The sequence below is a fragment of the Mustela erminea genome, chromosome 2 (assembly GCF_009829155.1).
Source record: "Mustela erminea isolate mMusErm1 chromosome 2, mMusErm1.Pri, whole genome shotgun sequence".
Classification (NCBI taxonomy): Eukaryota; Metazoa; Chordata; class Mammalia; order Carnivora; family Mustelidae; genus Mustela; species Mustela erminea.
Window position 1 is genome coordinate 34,695,807 of NC_045615.1, and position 21,811 is coordinate 34,717,617.

At 33.3% G+C, this 21,811-nt stretch overlaps 1 protein-coding gene across 4 annotated transcripts in view; it reads left to right on the forward strand.

Moving 5' to 3' along the window:
• The window catches only part of FSTL5 (follistatin like 5), a 761,141-nt gene that overhangs the window by 263,038 nt on the left and 476,292 nt on the right, over positions 1-21,811 (forward strand). The window lies entirely within an intron of this gene.

A 21,811-nucleotide genomic window follows, 5' to 3' on the forward strand; every position in this document is an offset into this window, starting at 1 on the left:
TGTTCATAGCAGCAATGGTCACAGTCGCCAAACTGTGGAAAGAGCCAAGACGCCCTTCAACAGAGGAATGGATAAAGAAAATATGGTCAACAACGGAATATTGTGCCTCCTTCAGAAAGGATGAATATCTAACTTTTGTATCAACATGGACAGCATTATGGGAGATTATGCTGAGTGAAATAAGTCAAGCAGAGAAAGTCAATTATCATAGGGTTTCACTTACATATGGAGCATAAGGAATAACATGGACGATATTAGGAGAAGGAAAGGAAAAGTGAATTGAGGTAAATCGGAGGTGGAGACAAAACATGAGTGACTGCGGAATCTGAGGAACAAACTGAGGGTTTTGGAGAGGAGAGGGTTGGGGGGTATGGATGAGCCTGGTGGTGTGTATTAAAGAGGGCACATATTGCATGGAGCTGTGGTACATAAACAATGAATCTTGGAACACTGAAAAAAATTAAGATGTTAAGAAAAAGATTTAAAAAAAATAAATAAAAATTAAAAATAATTTTATATAAATTGAACACTGTTAGTATTGCTTTGCATGAATTATTTAAAATAAAGTTTTAACAAATTTTCTTATTCTGCAAAAAAGAAGAGATATTTTAAGTAATTGGCTCTCAGCACTTGCACAAATTAAATTGTGAGCCAATTTAAGAATGATCCTCTTGAATCCTTCACTGTGTTAAGGAAAAATCATCATATTCATGTTGTACACCTGTAATTTCATGCTTAGACTGATACTAAACTGCCAAGTCCTGTGAGTTTAAAAGTGACAGAATTGGGGCCCCTGGTTGGCTCAGTAGATGGGGCATCTTATTTTGATTTCTGCTTACGACATGATTTCAAGGTCATGAAATCTAGACCTGTATCAGGCTCCATGTTCACAGACTGCTTGAGATTCTCTCTCTCCTTCTCCCTCTACCCCTCCTCCATTCATACATGAATGAATGAATAAATAAATAAATAGGGAAAATCTTTGAAAAATAAAAGTGACAGAATTCATTAGGATTTTGTCTGCTTATGAATCTAAGTTAACAGGTATGGAAATTGTAATGAAAGTTGAGAAAATTTATTTCTTGAAGTTTTAGAATTTAAGACTATCAATAAGAGTGAGCTTTTTTTTTTTTTTTTTATATAGGACTTTCCTTATGCACATTAGGATATTGAGGAAATTTTTCTTTTTCTTGACTTTTTGCTCCAAAAATTTGGTCTGAGTTTGTCTAGCAATACTGTTTCTATCATTGTCATAAAATTCCCTTTCACATTCTGCTATCTTTACATGATTGAGGCAAAGATTGATGACTTGGAAGATAAATGAAGGGCCCAGAGTAACACTTTAACGGTCTGTGTGGCCAAGACATGCAGGGTCCGAATTTTAGTTAGTGATTGATACATGCATGTTAGGGTTTTGAGGAAAAAAAAAGACAAAGTGTGCTTTGAGAAAATGTACATACTATTTCCTGAAGAGAGACTTCTTGCCTATAGCTACTCACCCCTCCCCACACACACCCCATGCCCTCAGTAAAACACTAATGTCTACTTTGTGACATCAATAATTGAGCTATCTGGCTTTTGATAAGAATTTAAGAATATTGAGGTATTTTGCTTAAAATTCATGATGTGTGACTGTAGTTGTTAAAAAAAACACATTCTACTAACGGTTTATTATAGTTACAACAAGGATGTTTTAATCCATTTTAACTAAAATGGAGTAGGAGTAAAGAAAAAAATAAATGAAAGGATGGTTTCACATAATCATAATTGAGGAAATGAATAAAAAAAGGTTTCTCGTTTTTCTTATTTTTATGGGACAAAGGTGTAACAGCTTTTGAGGGGTCTAGAAAAAGAAAGTTCTTAAAAATTATCTCTTTAGGGGCGCCTGGGTGGCTCAGTGGGTTAAGCCGCTGCCTTCGGCTCAGGTCATGATCTCAGGGTCCTGGGATCGAGGCCCGCATCGGGCTCTCTGCTCAGCGGGGAGCCTGCTTCCCTCTCTCTCTCTCTGCCTGCCTCTCCATCTACTTGTGATTTCTCTCTGTCAAATAAATAAATAAAATCTTTAAAAAAAAAATTATCTCTTTATGCCAGAAGGAAATGAAAATTACAGTTGAATAGAACACTTGGGAGCAGTCACATCAATAGTGTCTTTTAAAATGTGTTAAAAGTGCTGGCACATAAAATAGGAGGGAAAGTTATAGAAGACTTAATAATCTGATCAAAAGGAAAAAAAATGAATGAACTACATGAAAAAAAAATGTTGGAGCTTGGGATTTGATATCCTGTAGGAATAACACCTATTAAAACCATCACAATAAAAATCCTGAAAAGGTGTTTAATATAGTCTACTGTCAACTCTCACTAGGGTGAGTAGCCTGACTTTGCTGATTAATTAGACCTCACTGTTCAAACATCTCAAATCAGTTATCAAAATCTTAATATTGGTGGGCAAGCTAGCAAAATGTAAAAGAGCAGATATGAGAGTAGCAAGAATTAAGTATATTCACAAAATGTATTCTTTTGGAAATACAAATTTCTTTTGGAAAAAGAAAAGCTTTATGCATTAATCTTTTCTTCCACACTTTAATAAGACACAAATTCATTGAAGATGAAGAAAAAAAATCACTGTTACATTTAAATTTAGCCTTATTGCCTTTGTCTATTTTTTTAAATAGACATATGTTCCTTCCCTGATGATTTAAAAATTATGTATTAAAAAATTCTCTACTACTGTAGCACACAGAGAAAAATAATTTGGCTAAGGCTTATTAACACATGAAACATGTCTATGGGATTCTCCATCTTCTCTTAGTGGACTTGAATAATTAATTATCAGATTAGATATCATATGATTTTATATATCAAATGGATTTTACAGTGTCTTTAGGTAGGTACAATAATCATTAAACTTATTAAAAACTAGGCAAAATACTGTCATGGATAATTTATAATTGGTAACTATGTTAAGTTGGTAGGTATTTTAAAGGATTGAGAACAATTAAATTTATCAGAGTACATGTAACAAAGGATATATAAATTTAGAAACTAAAGATAAGACTGGAAATATTCCACATATATACTCATCTTTAGTGGGGGTAATTTATGTAAACCTAGTCTTACCCTAGGTTTTTATTTTCCTAACTACATACCCATTTCAAAGATCAGAATAAGATTCATAAAATACAAAATTATGTTACTCTCTCTCTTAAAACACCCCAAGTGCATTTTGATACTTCAAACAAAATACAATGGCTTAGCCACAATGTAGAAGGTTTCATGTGATCTGATCAATAACCCATATCAATGCCCATCCTCTTTTAGAAGTTTTTTTTCTTTTTTTGTTTTTTAAATATTTTATTTATTTGACAATCAGAGATAACAAGTAGGCAGAGAGGAAGGCAGAGAGAGAGGAAAGGAAGCAGACTCCTTGCCAAGCAGAGAGCCCGATGCGGGGCTTAATCCCCAGACCCTGGGATCATGACCTGAGCCCAAGGCAGAGGCTTTAAACCACTGAGCCACCCAGGCGCCCCTAGAAGTTTTTCTAAATGCTTACTCACTTCAGCCTTGAAGTCTATTTTCATTGACACTAAAACACAGCAAGCTCATTCCTATCTAAGTAACTTTACATTTCCCATTTTTGGACTACTGATAATATTCTTCCTCAGATCAGTGGTGGCTCATTCCCTATTCAATTCAGCTCTCATATACCACCTCCTCACAGGATGCTCTTTATAAAATACCTTTGATACATTCTTCAAAGTACACTAAGTGTTCTGGCTTAATTTTTAAATACAACCATTTTAAGTATGCGTTTGAAACTTTGCCAGAAGTGTGACTATCAATTTACATCTTCTTTTTTTTGGCAGGCTTCACTACTAAGATATAATCTCAGTGAGGGTAGGGACATCTTTCTTGTAGATCACCTATGACAAGTCTAGAATTGAGAGAGTCACTCAGTTAATATGTGATGAATGAAGGAATGAAGGAATGAATGAACACATACTCAAAACTATCCCTTCAGATGTCTTTAATAATGATAATAAAAGTGGTGTAGGAAAACAGTGACAGATTGAGAATAAATGACTGACTGATTTCTGAAGAGTTAAATAGCACAGATGGTATTGAACATATTTAACTATTCCTATGATCTTTTTATAATTGAGAAATGTGCTAACTCATCACAAAGAACCAAACACCATAGTTCTGTTTTGAGTATATTTGCATCTTCTTAAGGTTCAAGGTATACACAGATACCTTTAGCAAGGCTCAGTGTCCACCCATTGCTATTCTTATTAAGGGTCTTCTGTTCTTTCTGAGAATTCATTTTTAATCACTTTTTTTGGTGGTTCCTGCTATACCCTATGCTTCATTTATTATGTGGTTTTGTTCTGTGACTCTCCAAATGTGTCTTCTGTGGACAACATGACATGCTTGTTCAACTACTGTTTAAAGCTGAGATTTTCTAAACTCACTCTATAGGCTCACTTTTCCATTCCTGGATTCAGAATTTGGTGGTAATGCTGTTAACATTTTTTTTTTTTTTATGTGGAATTTCTTATTGGCAGGTAGCTTTGCTGTTTTTTGTTTTGTTTTGTTTTGTTTTGTTTTCCCACAAAACTCTGGTTACACCAAAGAAGGGATTTACTTGTCTTTGGTTTATTTACCTATTGACATATACTGTCTGTTTTTCTATTTTTATTTTTCCCCATGAAAATGATGTTTCATGAAGTCAGAGACTTTTTTTTTTTAATTTTTCATCAGTATGTCCTCAAACCCTTGAATAGTATCTGACACATGGCAGATGTTCAATAAATAAGCATTAGCTTGAATAGCTAGATGAATAGGAAGAGAGAAGCTTCCTGGAAGTTCTACTGTGACTGGCAGAGAAATTTTAGGCCTTCTAATGATACCTACAGTTGAATGTATCTGTTAATAACAGCTTTCAGAATTGAAAGAAAAATCCAGTGGATTGGATTGAGCAAATAATATGAAATTTAGTGGTATATACAATTAAAATTGCATGAGTAGAATACAGCTGGATACAGGGGTTCTAATAATATTCTAGTGTGTCCACTGTCCATGTCCTGCCTCTGTTCTCTGCATCAATCTACCTGAGAGGCAGGAAGTAGACATCTCAGCAGATATTTTCTCATATGTCTGCAGCACCTTGTGACTTCATTTTCCCTAGTTTCCTGTCCGATGGAAAGGTAACTTCTCTTTCACATAAATTCCAATGAGAATGTCATAGTTGACAGCGTTGGGTTATATATGGTCCCTGATTCTTTGCCTACCGCCTAGTTCCCTATGCCAGGCATGCTTCGAACATTAAAGATGGAATTACTCCATCCAGAAGGTTATAGAAGGAAGGAAGAGTATCTTCCTAAAAGAAAATTGTAGTGTAAGTGGCTGAAGAAAAGGGACAGAGATTGAGTAGTGATGGACACCTCAATCAAGGAGATACGTAGGTGGCAAACAGTGTAAGAAAAGATGCTAGGGCACCTCGGTGGCTCAGTGGGTTAAGCCTCTGCCTGCAGCTCAGGTCATGATCTCAGGGTGCTGGGATCAAGCCCGGCATCAGTCTCTCTGCTCAGCAGGGAGCCCACTTCCCCCCACTCTGCCTGCCTCTCTGCTTACTTTTGATCTCTCTCTCTCTCTCTCTCTGTCAAATAAATGAAATCTTAAAAAAAAAGAAAAGATGCTAAACATTATTTTTCATTTGGAAATTACAAATATATGTAACAATTAGATACTAATACATGCCTATTAGAATGGCTAAAATAAATAAACAAATACACCGTCAAACTGACAATAACAATGGTGATTTGTTTCTAAAGGACTTGACACAAATTTGAATTCAACATAAAACAGAACCCTTCAAATTTGCTGTCACATAGTGACTTTTGCATTCTGTTAAAAAAATAATTAAGAATTATACTTTACACTTGAGATCTTGTAGTAATTAAAATCTCAAGACTGAATTACACTTTCTTGCAATCTGAATGTAAGAAGATTGAATTACTTTCTGTATCTGTGCAGGTAAGCGTAGACCTGATTTATTGCTGGTAATCGTATTCAATTGTAGATTCGCACTCTGAATGTTCAAAATTTAAACACATCTTAATAATTGTTGAAAGTCTCCTGAGAACTATTATCTGATCTAAAAAAATAAGAAAGCATACTTTGGGTTGACAGATGCAGGTTTTAAAAACATAAATGTAGACCAGCCAGAAATGTACCCTACTGTTATAATAATATCCAGTGCTTCAACATTTCAAACTCTCTGACCACAAATAGTTGACAGTTTGGCAGTTTCTTAAAAAACCAAACATGCTCTTACCATATGATCTAGGTATTTGTCCACTTGAGATGAAAACTTAAGTCCACAAATGCAACAAATGCTGCACACAAATATTTATAGCAGCTTTATTCACAGTTGCCTCAAACTGGAAGTAATCAAGATATCTTTTAATGGGTGAATGGATAGAGTATCATATCTTAATGATAAATGCATATATGCATATATAATATAAATATGAATATAAGATATGGATCAAAATTTTAATATATAACACTTATATTTGTTTCATGTATTTTAATTATACAAATGATAATATTCTATACTATATAACATGTTTATATATTATATATACTTTTAACATGAATACCATAATATCGATAAAGTACAATGAATATATATGATATATGCATATAAATAATGTATATTTATATATACACATAAATAAATTAAATGAACTATCAAGCCACAAAAAGGCTTGATGGAACCTTAAATTCATATTGTTAAGTTAAAAAGCTACATACTGTGTGATTCCAACCATATGACATTCTGAAAAAGGCAAAACTATTGAGACACTAAAATGATTAGTGTTTGTCAAGTACATAGAGATGAAAGGAGGAATAAATGGGGGAAACCAAGGGGATTTTTAGAGATTACATTATGCATTCACCAAAACCCGTAGACCAGCCAGAAATGTACCCTACTGTTATAAGGTTCACAAATAGTGAACCTTAATGTAAATTATAGATTTCGGTTAACAATAAAGTGTCATTATCAGTTCATTAATTGTAACAGATACACTAAAATAAGGCCAGATGTTAATAATAGAAAAAATATAGGAGATGGTGAGTAAAAGGATCTCTTTGCACTATGAAATTTCTCTGTAGACATCAACTTTTCTAAATATTTAGCCTATTAATTAAAACAACACTAACAACAGCTTTTCACTATAAGTTATAGGAATCTTACCACAAAAAACTTAGGAACCTTAGTTACATGGTGAATATACACCAAAAGAATGAATGACTTACTTTTAAAAAAATATATATGCCATTTGAATATATATTACTTAGTATTCCCCCAGTTACCTATTACAAATAAATTGAATGACATATATAACTGATTCCTCCAATAATATGATTTCACAAAGAGTATAACCCAGTTGGATCCTAATGTTTGATGTTTTCCTTTTTATACAGATATTTAATTTTAACATATATTTACTATTTTAAAAAGTTTATTTCATATATATATATGTGTGTGTGTATATATATATATGATTCCACATGCCAATGGTATCCTTAACACCTAAGGAAAAATAATTAATACATTTCAGGGTGTACAATTGATTGATGTTTTCACACTGGAATTAAACATATGGAATATAAATATAGCACAATAAAATCTCTATCATCCAAAATGTCTTAAGGGAATTTAAAAAATATGGAATTATGTAGATGCCTGATTATCTAATTAAAGATTTTATTCATTTATTTGACAGACAGAAATTACAAATAGGCAGAGAGGCAGGCAGAGAGAGAGAAGGAAGCAGGCTCCCCATGAAACAGAAAGCCTGATGTGGGGCCCGATCCCAGAACCCTGGGATCATGACCTGAACCGAAGGCAGAGGCTTTAAACCACTGAGCCACCCAGGCACCCCCTTGATTATCTAATTAGGAAAGAATTTAGTATTTTTTCAGGTTTAAGATTTTGGAAGTCTCATGTTTATCACCTTTTATGCAGCTGCAGCATTATTAGGTGAAAACTCCATTATATATAATTATTAATATTTATTGTGAAAAGAAAACGAATTCTTAATATGATATAAAACAAAACCAAAGATTTTTGTTTTATCAGTTGCATTAAACTTCTTTAATACTAATTTGGGTATGTGGGCAGTGGGGTGGGAAACACCTCTCCAGCATTTAAATTAAAACTTTCATAAAACATTAACATATTAGTGGAGGTCAATTAGGAAAGTACTACATGATACACTTTAGAAAATAATATTATCAGTTATACACTTTAGGAAATAATATTATCAGTTCTAAGCCTAAGAAATTGCTTATATTTACCATTTTCACCTACAAAACAATTTTGTTTGTTTCAGTCTAACTTGTATCATTTTTATCATCAAAGAATGAAATAGTTCAAGTAGCAAAACAATGAAGATGTCTATATTATTATTAGCAGTATCTTTGAGAGTTTAGCATTATTATTGAATTCAGAGATCGTTATAATATATGAAAAATATTGTCTAAACTGATATTTAATGATTATCTAGACACATACTGATACTCTGTATCAACTGTGTATTTCCATGACTATATAGATGGAGGGGGAAAACGCTTTTGTGATTACTCTTTTGTGATTCAGGTGGCAGTTCTGTGTCAGTGAGAAAGTAAAATATTATCAGATATCTAAGGGAAAATAATATAGGAAGAAAAGCAGTAGATGTGTTCCTCTGTATTTTTGTTTGTTACTCACCAGAAAATGCAAGCTCTGGATTCCAGGATACTTGCTCTAAGACCCACCACTGACACTTAGAAGCCAGAGGTCCTCTGGTCAATGACTAAGACAAGCAAAAAATATTGTGCCATGTAAAAATAATTCTAATAGTCTGTAGTGAGGACTAAATGACATAACGTGTAAACACCTTTATTATAGTAGCTGGTATAAAGTTAAGCACACCGTAAAGTAAATTAAAATAATTAATGTCATTATTTTCTTTTTTGTTCTTTGCTGTATTTCTGCTCTGATATATCATAGATAGCATCACAGTTACACCTGCTTTAGATGGAGTCTCAGGCAACTCCAAAAACTGTATAAATTTCACTTCACATTTCTCTATTTAAGATAGCTCGGGACTTAAACTCAGAAGATTGGGTTCACTTTCTGTCCTTGCTGCTTATTAACAGTGTGGAGAGTCTTGCAACTTAATTGAGCTCCTCAATTAAATGGGAATCATAAATCTCACTTTAAACCTGTTCCAAATAAAAGAACATGACACATAATAGTTTTTTTTTTAATTAATGCTTCTTTGAGAGGTAGAAAGAACGGTAGCAATAGATTTTTTTCTAATTTATGCAGAAATAAAAGGACTTTCTTGGATTTTAAGAGTTTATTTATTTGACAGATCACAACTAGGCAGAGAGGCAGGCAGAGAGAGAGAGAGAGAGAGAGAGAAGCAGGCTCCCTCCTGAACAGAGAGCCGGATACGGGCCTCGATCCCAGGACCCTGGGATCATGACTTTAGCTGGAGGCAGAGGCTTAACCCACTGAGCCACCCAGGTGCTCTTGTTTTTTGTTTGTTTTTTTGTTGTTGTTGTTGTTTTGTTTTTGTTTTGTTTGTTTTTAAGATTTGTTTATTTATTTTAGAAAGAGAGTACAGGAGGAGAGGCAGAGAGAGGGAGAAAGAAAATCTCAAGCAGACTCCATGCTGAGCATAGAGCCCCAAGGGGAGCTCTATCTCACTACCATGAGATCATGACCTGAGCCAAAAAAAAAAATGTCGGATGCTCACCGGACTGCACCACCTAAGCACTGGAGAAAGGACTTTTCTAATATACAATACTGAAATGTTATAATGGAATTCAGGGGAGCTAAGTGGATAGAAGAAAGGACGCTGGAGTCTGATCACACCTGGTGGCTGTGCTCCTGTTCCTTCTTAGCTGTGAGATCTTGGGCAAGTTTACCAACATTCAACTCAGACTTTTCTTGTCTGGAAAATGGAGATACCAATACTTATCCCACACAGTTGTTGTGTTGGCTGAACACTCTCTAAGAGTGGAGCTCACAAATCACAGCCCTTGTCACATAGTAAGTACCCTGTACATGCAAGCTATCATTATGATTGATTTCTCTAAGCATTGATTTATTTATGGCAAGTACTGATATAGCCAAGAGAGCTTTACTAAATAATGTGCACGTTCTTGAAGAAAATAATTTCCTGCCTTAGAGAAGCTTCCTATACAACATGGGATATAGTATAAATATGCATCACATAAATTAATGTGTGTGCATGCATGCCTCATAAGTATATTGAGAAAAAGCATATGCATCTTTGTCTACAGGCAGACACACAGAAATGACCAAGAAATGTTTGTATGTGTGTGTGTGTATGTGGATTGCCCAAATACTACACTAAAATGGACACTGATAGAGGCCCAGTGATAAGAAGAACTTGGACTAAGAAGAATTCTGACTTTTCTAAAGTCAGAGCTAATATTTGATAATGTAATGGAGAGGAACTGGAACTCTGGAGTCAGGGATGCCTGACATTAATCCATGCTCTACCTCCTACTGTGTAATTTTATCCGAACACTCATCTCAGACTTAAATTTCCACATCTGTGGACATAACTTTGAGTCAGATTAGTAATATCCTCTTCGTGTAAAATTTTATAACTGAGAACATATACTAGCCTCTGACTTCATTAAGGTTATAGTGCAGTCTACATAGAAAAACATACCTGTTTTTCTACAATGGATAGAATTCAAGCTCTGCAGGCATTCCCTGGGAAATTCTGACTAACAAGCTTGTGGAAGTAAAAAGTTGGTTTTACCCTCCAGTCTGGAACATCATTAAAATATTTAGGCGCTTGTATTATTGAATCTTTAGAGAAAGAAAAACTACCAATTAATAAAAATTGCTGATGTCAATTTAGAGCACCGGAAATTCTTAAGTGTGATTTCTAAGGGATTACTGTTCGTACTGTAAATCAGTCAGCAGTATGCTGTGCTCATTTGTTCTGTTTTAATAGACCTTATATAGCTTCTCAGGAATTATCCTGTTAACAGAGAACCCAGTAAATATTCAGTGTTCAGAAACAGCTTTGAATTACCTGATAAGAAAATAAAAGTGTGTATCTGCTTATTTTTTTTACTAGGCAAAGACATTTGGGGTTTTCTTTCTCTATTGTATTATTTAATTGGAAATATTATGAAAGCATTCTGGTAATTTCAGCAGTTTGGCTGTTAAGGATTATGTGATGGCTTTAGCTTACATTGACAACATTAGAAAAATGAAGCAAAACCATAATTAAAGAATTATGGTAAGATGACAAGTTTAAAATATCAGAATGGAATATAGAACTTGAAAACAATCTTTCCAATGTTAAGAGCTAATTATGACTTAGAAGTTCCATTATCTATCTTAAATTTAAAACAACTGCTAAGTGGATCATTTCTTTGTTATTTAGCCATTCGAGTTCTCTTTGATAAAGGTCCTTGCCATCCAAACGGAACATAAAGATTTTATTGGTCTCTAATGATGCCAACTACAGCTGTACAATCATCATTTTAGAGTCCAAGCTCTGTCTGCTCTTAGATCTGCTATCACTTGATCACAATTGCAGAAGTATCTTTAAATGTATTTGTTTAACCAGATGGTAAATGGCTGTACTGGGATTTCATCAATCTTTTTTACTGTATGACTAAGTGTTAAAACAGAAATTTGAGCTATGGTGGCAAAACACAGACTTATGTCATACAAAAAATAGTTTCTCTTTATTTATTGCAAGAATATATGAATATTTACAGCATAAGTACAATATTGTGGAAAATATTTTTATAATATGTACTTTTAAGTATATGAATAATACTTTTAGTAAATATTTAAGTAAAGCATAATGTATTGCTATGAAATATTATGCAATGCCTGGCATATTTTTTCAAAAGGAAACCTAAAGAATTTTTACTTGCTATATTTTTTTTATTGTTAATTTATTGGAATGATAGATTGAGAAATCATGATACTCAAAGCATTTTAATTTTCTACATATAAATAATGACATCTCACATTTGTAAAAGTTAGCAAATAAACTTAGTGTGTGATATGCAAATTAAGAGTTTATAGTAAGTACCTGCAGGTGATTCAGAGTTAAGTCCTCAAATTTGAAAAGCTTTGGAGAATATGTGCATAGATATATTCAATATATATTTAAGCCTATAGAATTCTACATGGTTTATATATTTTGAGAGAGGTAGGACTAAAATCTCTGTGGCAAAGATGAAACTTTGGTGGTGTTCTTTTTTATCATTTTTTAAAATTTAAATTCAGTTAATTAACATATAATGTATTATTGATTTCAGAGGTAGAGGTCAGTGATTCATCAGTCTTACATAACACCCAGTGCTCATTACATCCTGTGCCCTCCTTAATGTCCAAAACCCAGTTACCACATCCTCTCACCGCCCTCCTCTAGCGACCTTCAGTTTGTTTCCTTGATTAAGAGTCTCTGGGGCACCTGGGTGGCTCAATTGTTAAATATCTGCCTTCAGCTCAGTTCATAATCCCAGGGTCCTGGAATCAAGCCCCGCATCAGGCTCTCTGCTTGGCGGAGAGCCTGTTTCTCCCTCTCCCACTGCCTGCCTCTCTGCCTACTTGTGCTCTCTCTCTCTCTCTCTCTCTGTCAAATAAATAAAAAAAAAGAAAAAAGAGAGAGTCTCTTACAGTTTGTCTCCCTCTCTGATTTCATCTTGTATTGTTTTTTTTCATCTCTTCCTTTATTATCTTCTGTTTTGTTTCTTAAATTCCAATGAGTAAAATCACATAATTGTTTTTCTCTGATTGACATTTCCCTTAGCATAATACTCTATAGTTCCATCTACATTGTTACAAATGGCAATATTTCATTTTTGATGACTGAGTAGTATTCCATTGTGTGTGTGACACACACACATCTTCTTTATCCATTCATCTGTTGATGGATATCTGGACTCTTTCCATAGTTTGGAGATTGTGGACATTGCTGTTATAAACATTGGGGTGCAGGTGCCCGTTTGGACCAATACATTTGTATCTTTGGGGTATATACCTAGTAGTGCCATTGCTAGGTTATAGGGTAACTCTATTTTCAACTTTTTAAGTCACCACTATACTGTTATCCAAAGTGGCTATACCAGTTTGCATTCCCACCAACAGTGTAATGGAGTTCCCTTTCTCTACATCCTTTCCCATATCTGTCATTTCCTGACTTGTTAATTTTAATTATGACTGTTGTGAGGTAGTATTTCATTGTGGTTTTGAGTTGTATTATTTTCCTGATGCTGAGTGATGTTGAACATTTTTTTTCTCTTTGGAGAAGTGTCTATTTATGTCTTCTGCCCATTTCTTGATTAGATTATTAGTTCTTTGGGTATTAAATTTGTTAAGTTCTTTATAGATTTTGGAGACTAGCCCTTTATCTGATAAGATGTTTGCAAATATCTTCTTACATTCTGCCCTTTGTCTTTTGGTTCTGTTAACTGTTTCCTTTGTTGTGCAAAAGTTTTTTTATCTGGATCAAGTCCTAATAGTTCATTCTTGCCTTTGTTTCTCTTGCCCTTAAAAGCATATCTAGCAAGCAGTTTCTGTGGCCAAAGCCACAGAGGTTGATGACTGTGTTCTCCTCTAGGATATTGATGGGGTGCTGTTCTATAGTAAGAAGTATGAAATGAAACATTTACAAAATGTTAAATAAACTTAAAAATTTTGTCCTTTTTTTTTTTTAAACTGGGCTAATAGAAGTATAATGTAATGGCAAATGAATGGATCTTGGATTATGTTAATAACTAACGTAATATGACCAGTAATTTTTATTCCCACGTAACTAAATGAACATCCAGCTTCAATAGAGCTGCCATTGCAAATGAAAGCAGGTTGAAGGTGAAAAGTTAGTAGAAAATGAGAAGGTTATTGGTGGTCAAATTAAAGTCTAAACCGGTAGTTGTTCAAATAATAAAGTGATTGAAATAAAAGCAATTTATAATCATAGGATACTGAAATGTGAGATATTGGAGAACAAGCATATATCAGAAAAACAAAATCCAAGATGCACCCATGAACATGGATAGCTAATGTGGACTAGAAGTAAAACTTTCAAATATGAGGGAGTCAAGGAAAATTGAAGTTACACTGCCAGTTAAAGTTGGTCATTCAAACGGGCTTCTCTGATGGCAGAAACTCATGTTGAAGGGAAAGATTAATCTTGTTTAAGCCTTGACTTGTGAAAGAAAGTAGCAGGCATTTATGAGGTAAATAAGAGAAAACACTACACACCTTTTTTCTTCCTGCTGGGCATAAAAAGGTTTTTAATCATCAGGACACACTCAGATTTTTGCAACATTACTTAAAGTCATACTTTAAAAGTTGGATATAATGGAATCCCTCCCTGACTGAATGAGTTGTGCAACATTAGTATTTCGCCAATTCAGTCAGAATATGAGTAGCCCAAAGATGGAATAATTTATTTTTTCAAAGTTTCCCCAAAGTAACTGATAATACATCTATAATTTATTGATTTCTAATTATATGGCTGCTAAGTGTGATTTTGCCTAAAATTCAAAACATCATCATATGTTGAGGGTATTATCCACATTTAGTTATGAGAGATTATTCCATTTATGAGAGATCAAGTACTTACTACAAATTAAGAGCTAGTAATTTGAGTAAGTGGAGAAGTAGAGATTTGAAATGATATGTGAACCATCTTTTTGCATTACTGATATTATTACACCAGACTACTTCTCTAGCAAGCATAGTGTCTTTTCTCCACTTTGCCCTGATATCTCTGCAAATAGAAAAATGTTTTGTCTCTAAAGAAAAGAAAAGAACTTTCTGAAATCTCTTAATCCAATTCTGGATGTGTAAAAGAACAATTACAAAACTAAGGAAATAAAATTCTAAAATAAGGAGTAAATTCCTCAAGAATGGCATAAAAAATAATGAATGAATTAAACAGGGAAATTTTTAATCAAATAAAACAAATAAGATCAAAACAGAATAAATAAAGAGTAAATAAATATTTTATAAGCTGCAGGGAAGTATTGAGAACTAAAAATACAAATATGGAAAGAATCATAATTAATGAAGATAAAAAATCAAACTGATTAAAGTGATTAGAAAACCACAGTATTTTAAACTGATAAGTATGTCAATTTTTTTTCCTTCTCTTGTCCCTAAATTTTATCTTCCAAGTTTTTATTTAAATACTAGTTAGGTAATACACAGTTTAATATTGGTTTCATGTGTAGGATCCAGTGATTCATCAGTTATATACAACACCCAGTGCTTATCACAACAAATGCTCTCCTTAATACCCATTACTCAAGAATGTCAGATTATAATGGAAGAAGCTCAGGCAACTCTAGTTACTTTATCTATGGACTCAACATTATCAGTGGCCCTACTTGTCAATAGTTGCTTTGCACTTAAAGACACAGTGTATAATTTTATTGTTCAACTGAAGGAAAGTGACAGATAGAAAAAAAATGAGGGACACAGATGGATATTATTTATTCTAATATAAGTCTTTCTATGATTTTGAATAACTGATTTTTATAAATCATTTTACTGGTTCCAAAGTATTTCCATACATCTTTTTCTTAATTTATGCCAAATGATCCTAGAAATAAAAGAATAGATACATTTTTCTTAAGAAGATTTGTTTCATATTGTTAGTTAATAGGGAAATAAGATTTATTCTAAGGCTCATTCTAACTGAATTTGTGATATTTGACCTCATCTTACATCTAACCTTTAATATGCCATCAACCCATAGCTTAATAAAGTGCATCTATTGAGTGCCAATCAGGCAAGTAGTGGCATGTGAGCCTCCTTGGTTTATTATTTTATTTATATTTTTATTTTTTAGAGAGAGAGAACAAGGGAATGTGTGTGCAGAGGGGAGGGGCAGAGGGAAAGGGAGAGAGAAAATTCTAGGCATGTTCCATGCTCAGTGCAGAGCCCAGTGTGGGTCTTGATCTCAGGACCGTGAGATCATGACCTGAGCCAAAATCAAGTGACACATACCTATAATCAACCAGGCTACCCAGGTGCCCTGAACTTCTGTTGTTTTATACCTTAACAGAGATCGTTGGAACTGATTATAAATATGTTATATAGATGGATTCATTTCCATTTGCTGACACAGACAGCAAAGAGGGACAAAAATGGAGATGTATTACTTTGAAAATTTTATATTACTTTGAAAATTTTATATTATTCAGAACCATATCAACTACAATCTCCCTTTCATTGCGTGTATTACTGACACTAACTTTCTTACCTGCTGATATACTTCAAAAAATTACGAGATCAGGGGGTGTCTGGGTGGCTCAGTGAGTTAAGCCTCTGCCTTCAGCTCAGGTCATGATCTCAGGGTCCTGGGATCAAGCCCCACATGGGGATCTCTGCTCAGCGGGGAGCCTGCTTCCTCCTCTCTCTGCCTGCCTCTCTGCCTACTTGTGATCTCTCTCTCAAATAAGTAAATAAAATCTTTAAAAAAATTATGAGATCAGGTTATAAACCATAGATTTTGTAATAACAAATAAACAACTAAAGTTTTTTAAATTTCCTTTTATTAAAAAAAAATCTTATGGTTGTAGGAAAGAGGCAATATTTTGTTGGAAAGGATAGTAGAGAAAACCTGTTTGAAGGTAGGAAAAATGGCAGGTATTCTTGTTCTTATTAGAGAAATAAGAAATGAGAATATTTCTTCTTCTTTTTCAAACTTCTCTTTAAGTTCCAGTCAGTTTACACACAGTGTAATATTAGTTTCAGGTACAGAATTTAGTGATTCAAGATGGCAAGACTGCTTAGGCCATTTAAGTCCCAAGTCTATCATATTTTTCAGCTCGCTGGACTACATCCATGTATGTACATCAGAAACAGGAGCAGAAACAACTTACTTACATATAAGTGAATTCACCAATAAGGTTATAATCCTCTTGAAACATATTTATTTTTTGCTTACCCAGAATGTTCAAGGACAAACATAAATTGCCTTCACCCTGGATATCTTCAGCCAAATGATATACAAATGATTCCATTCTATTTCTATAAGATAGAACTTTTTGTCTTTCAACAGACCAAATACTTTTTAAAGAGGCTTCAGACCTTCTCCATGTGATGCATGATCATAACTTGCCTTTCAAAGTTTTGCTAAATCCAGGATAATTTGAATTCTATCTAATTCTGAATGAAAAACAAATTAAATATTTTTCATTTTTCTTAGTTACAAACAAAAAAGGCCACATGTATTTTGTACTCACATCCATAAGAAATTTCTTTTTACATCTATAAATAAATTCTTAATTGCTACAACCAATTGCTACTACAACCTTAATTGCTACTACAAAACTTAATTGCTACTACAACCAATATCAGAAATTCAAATAATATCTGTTGTAACACAGGAACAGTTCTCTTCATGAAATATTTTATGAAAAGATTAAAAAAAGAATATTCTGTATACATATATGACTCATAAGGAAATCCTGAGTTAATTATTTCATAAAGGAAATTTGAATAATCAACGAATTAATTTAAAGTTATAAAATTAGGGCGCCTGGGTGGCTCAGTGGGTTAAGCCACTGCCTTCGGCTCAGGTCATGATCTCAGGGTCCTGGGATCGAGTCCCGCATCGGGCTCTCTGCTCAGCAGGGAGCCTGCTTCCCTCTCTCTCTCTCTCTGCCTGCCTCTCCATCTACTTGTGATTTCTCTCTGTCAAATAAATAAATAAAATCTTTAAAAAAAAAAAGTTATAAAATTAATAATCATTTCCCAGTATTTATATCTTATAAGATTCTTTCTTTCTATCATGGTTTTTTTTCCTGATAAAGGATACAGTAGTTGAAACGTATAGAAACCTAAACATAAGATCTATAGAAAAATACATATATATTTAGTACTTTATTTTAATCATTCTTATTTTATTTTATTTTAATCATTTATACAATAGTATAGACAAAACAAAAAGATAACAAAGCTACCGAACATGTTAAGCTAAAAGGATTTAATGGCATTAACTAAATACTTTGTGTTATTTTGTGTTATATTTGTGTTATTGCTTGACTATAGTCATACAACAAAGCAGTGACAAAATTTGTCACTAATTTGTCTGCCCTAAGCATAAAAATTAATTATGAAAATTTGAGAATATTTTACATACAATTTCACATTTCTGTCACCCATTGTGTATTAGAATATTCACTATTTTTGAATGAAGATAGCAAATTCATTAATGTATACTTCAGTGAAAGTTTTGACAAAACCCTCTCCTAAAAATCACCAAGGGCAAAAATCCAAACTAATGTATATTATCAATACAGATTTATTACTCAAGTATGCTACTTTCTATAATGACAAAAAAGAAATCCCAAATCAGTTGTGATGTAACACAATAATATATTATTTCTTGTACCTATTATAGTCCGTATGCATTCTATGTTTAGATGGACTCTGCTTCATGTTGTAATTCAGAGACCCTGGACCTATATCAGATGCTCTAAGTTCTCTCCATTCAGTCAGTGAATGGAGAAAGAATGAAGATCACTGCTGGGAGATTCTAATGAGCCAAACTGAAAGTGGCACAGCACATCACATTGACCAGTTTTGGCCATTTGGCTGTAGCTCACTTAAAGGGAGGCTGGGAAATGAAGCTTGGTATATACACAGAAGAAAGAGAAACAGGTTTGAGAAACATCAGTTAATGTCTAACAACCACGTGACCTTATCTGTTTTACAAAAGTAGAAGTAGGATAACCTCCATTTGGACTTTTGTGAAATCAATGGGTTAATGAGGGGGAAAAAGACATATTAAAAATAAACTTGAACAGGTATTGTACTCAGGGATTGAGTGAGTATTGATACTTTAACAAGACATTAACCTTTCTGGACTTAGATGTCCACACCTCTGAAATGAATGATCTATACTGTGCTTGTTCCCTACTAAACATTTTTCTGTGGAAGAGTAACAGTAGTTAAATCAGTCTTATGAAAACTAGTCTAGAGGTGCCTGAATGGCTCAGTCGGTTAAGTAGCTGCCTTTGGCTCAGGTCATGATCCCTAGATGCTGGGATCCAGCCCCACATTAGGGTTCCTGCTGAGCAGAGAACCTACTCCTCTCTCTTCCTCTGCCCCTCCCCCGCCTCATGCTTGATTCTCTCTCTCTTTGCCTCTGCCAAAAAAATGAATAAATAAATCTTAAAATAAAAACTAGTTTTAAGGAGAAAGTGAATTAAATTGTTAGATTAACGGTTAAATATGAATGCATAATGCATATTTGGTCAGCTAGTAAGATTGCTCATCAATTTTACTCATGTATGTATTAAAGTAAAAAAATAGCAGAGTAAACTCTAGAAAATATTAAGTGAGATGAATCTATTTAAAAAAAAAATTTTAAAAGATGCTATAGGTACTATTAAAATATTATAGCAAAAAAATGGAAAAGCCTGAGAAACATTTAAAATTGGAAAAGTAAGGAACCTAATAGTATAAACAGGATGGATGGATAGATAGATGATGTTAGATAGATAGATAGATAGAAATAACAGGTTAGGAAATAGAACACTAATTCATGGAAAAAATTCTAATTGATCAAAAAATATTCCTACATTTTGGTAAGGAAAGGTTGGCAATAATGGGTAAAGTAGCATTGGTTTTTTTGTTGTTTTCTTTCTGCTGGGTCTTTCTTTCTTCCTTGGTCAGAGGTCTAAATGTTTAATATAATTTAACTGCACTTAAATAACTGTCGGTTACCCTTGAAAACAAGCAATATTAATTTGGGTTAAATGACTCATAGTCTTACCTGCTAATGCTGTTATGGGATTGGGATTTGCAAATTTGCTGCAGACTTCCTTCAGAACCATTAAATATCGCATTGCTTGTAAATTACCAACAAAATGTTAGTAGTCATATATTTACCTATTTTAGAGGTTAACTTGACCATGCTTGAAAAATATGTTTAAACACTGAAGTTCCAGGCAGTGCTACAATCATTTTATAGAGGAAAGCTTACATTAGGATCGTTTTATTGACAACCCAGGATTCTTGAACTGCTATACAAATGTTAATGATGTGTGTTCATATGAGGGTTAGTATGTGTATATCCTAAAACATCATGTTCTTTTTCCTCAGTATGAAGCATGTAATACTAGAATATACCACAAAGGTGGTAGGCCTTTCACAATATAGTGAGGTTTATGTTAAATTATTATTAGTGATGACCTTCAGATTCAGATTAAGGTAAATGTGTATGGAGATATAGTCATTTCTTGTCTACCTCACAATCTATTTATATCTTTTAAAGTACTGGCCCTATTTTATCTAAATATGATTAAAGAATGTGGAAGATATTTATCTTGGGGTCCTCTTGTTTATTAAAATAAAAATTGCTTCTAATATAAATTTGGATTGATCAGGTATCCATCAATATGAATTATAAAACTTCATTTAATTGTTTCTTTCCCAAGACTAGATATTCATTTCCTCAAAGCAGGATTTTTATAGTATCCTCAGTTACTTAAACAGTGCCCAGTCCAAGATCTGGCATGTAAAATGTGTTTTAGACAGAACTATTTATTAAAAGAGTTAAACAAGAACTGGTTAGGTCTTCTGGCTAATCAGTTATGTTCTTCTATAATCCTTCAATAACTCTCTGTATTGTTCCTCTGATAGCTTTCATGTTGTTATAACAGTAGAATCCCGTGACAGTAGTTGTGGTTAACTAAATTAAATTCTTGCCCAAAGTAAAACACATACACATGCACACACATGTAGAGCAAAACAAGGAAAGAAACAAAAAGATTAGAAATGCAGTGACTTTTTTATTTGTTGTGTTCTTTCCTTGTTTTGTCATTGTATATACACTTCTTCAAGGCTTAATTTATCTGTGGAATACAAAATGGAGTTAGATTCCCAAAACTCAGTTATACCATTAAAAAATGTATTGAGGAAAAAAAATGGCTTAAGTGTCTTCCCTTGTTTACTTTTACTCATCATCCAGATTATATAAATACAAATAAAATATGGTTTTAGCTCTGTTTATATTTTTTATTTCCAGCTCATGACAATTTAAATGGCAAGTTTTATAAAAATCATTCTTGTGCATGTTGAAATGCATTGATTTAGACTATACTGCACCCTTCAAGTTATTATACTCAATAATTTTGTTGATAATAGCTGCCTTTTACTTTGAACATTTTGGGGAATAGCTGTCAATCAAATATGTTCCCCTAGTGGTTATTTATATCGTTTGCACTGATCGCTATTCTTCAGTCATAGGAATTATTCAAATATTTAAAATTGAGATGAGCTGCAAAGACAATCATAGAATAATTCACCTAAAACTTTCTCCTGAATTTTCTTAGTTTTCAATTGTAGAAATTGAATTCAAACTATATTGTTAACATTTCAAAATATGACAAGGATCAGTTAAAGATTTTTAAAAATGGGGGGTAGGAGCACTCATTTAACTGAGATAAAGACATTCCTGTCTTACTACTGTGTCTGAAAACTAATGACTACCCACAATCTTAAATTCAACTATTATTTGTAAATTAAAATTCTATAGTTTCCATTTATCATAGCATCTTTCAAGGATAAAGTTAATTTAAAATCAAAAGGGACTATAATCCAAGTTTCAGTTTCAATTTCTACCTGTAACTTTATAACTGACTAGATATGGAAAGAATGTGGGAGTGCTTGGGTGGTTCAGTTGGTTAAGCTTCTGCTTTTGGCCCAGGTCATGATCCC